Source organism: Scyliorhinus torazame, chromosome 13 (genome assembly GCF_047496885.1).
Source record: "Scyliorhinus torazame isolate Kashiwa2021f chromosome 13, sScyTor2.1, whole genome shotgun sequence".
Taxonomy (NCBI): Eukaryota; Metazoa; Chordata; class Chondrichthyes; order Carcharhiniformes; family Scyliorhinidae; genus Scyliorhinus; species Scyliorhinus torazame.
Genome location: NC_092719.1, coordinates 207,933,933 through 207,934,795, shown reverse-complemented (window position 1 = coordinate 207,934,795; position 863 = coordinate 207,933,933). Strand labels below are relative to the sequence as shown.

General features: G+C 54.1%; 1 non-coding gene across 1 annotated transcript; it reads left to right on the top strand.

Annotated features, from left to right (window-relative positions):
* Positions 1-429: 429 nt before the first annotated feature.
* trnaf-gaa (transfer RNA phenylalanine (anticodon GAA)) lies at positions 430-502 on the top strand. Its single transcript has one exon. It is a non-coding gene; the product is annotated as a tRNA-Phe (tRNA).
* The last annotated feature ends 361 nt before the right edge of the window (positions 503-863 follow it).

Below are 863 nucleotides of genomic sequence, written 5' to 3'. Positions count from 1 at the left end.
CCGGCAGCGCACCCCTGCCCACGTGGGGTGGTCACCATGGGAAATCCCATTGACAAGCGGTGGGAGTATAGAATCCCGCTGCCAGCGAATGATGCCCTCCCCCCCCTCGCGAAACATACTGCTGGCAAACTGGAGAACCCCGCCCCCCACATTAACTATGTTTCTCTCTGCACAGATGCTGCCAGGACTACTGAGTTTATCCAACATTCTCGATTTTTGTTCCAACTTTCTCTCCTCGGGTACGTTCGACCTATCTCTTTGACCAGGGAAACAGAAAATAGAAGCAGAAGGAGGCCATTCGGCCCTTCGAGCCTGCACTGCCATTCATTATGATCCTGGCTGATCATCAAGTTCAATACCCTGATTTCCCCCCCCCCCCCATATCCCTTGATCCCTTTAGCCCCAAGAGCTATATCTAACATAACACCAGCTGAAATAGCTCAGTTGGGAGAGGGTTAGACTGAAGATCTAAAGGTCCCTGGTTCAATCCTGGATTTCGGCATCCCATCGGGTGCTGCGTTTCCTTAGGGCAGCACGGTAGCACAAGTGGATAGCACTGTGGCTTCACAGCACCAGGGTCCCAGGTTCGATTCCCGGCTTGGGTCACTGTCTGTGCGGAGTCTGCACGTTCTCCCCGTGACTGCGTGGGTTTCCTCCGGGTGCTCCGGCTTCCTCCCACAGTGCAAAGACGTGCAGGTTAGGTGGATTGGCCATGCTAAATTGCCCTTGGTGACCAAAAAGGTTGGAGGGGTTATTGGGTTACGGGGATAGGGTGGACGTGAGGGTTTCAGTGGGTCGGTGCAGACTCGACGGGCCGAATGCCCTCCTTCTGCACTGCATGTTCTATGTTCTAATTCCTTCTT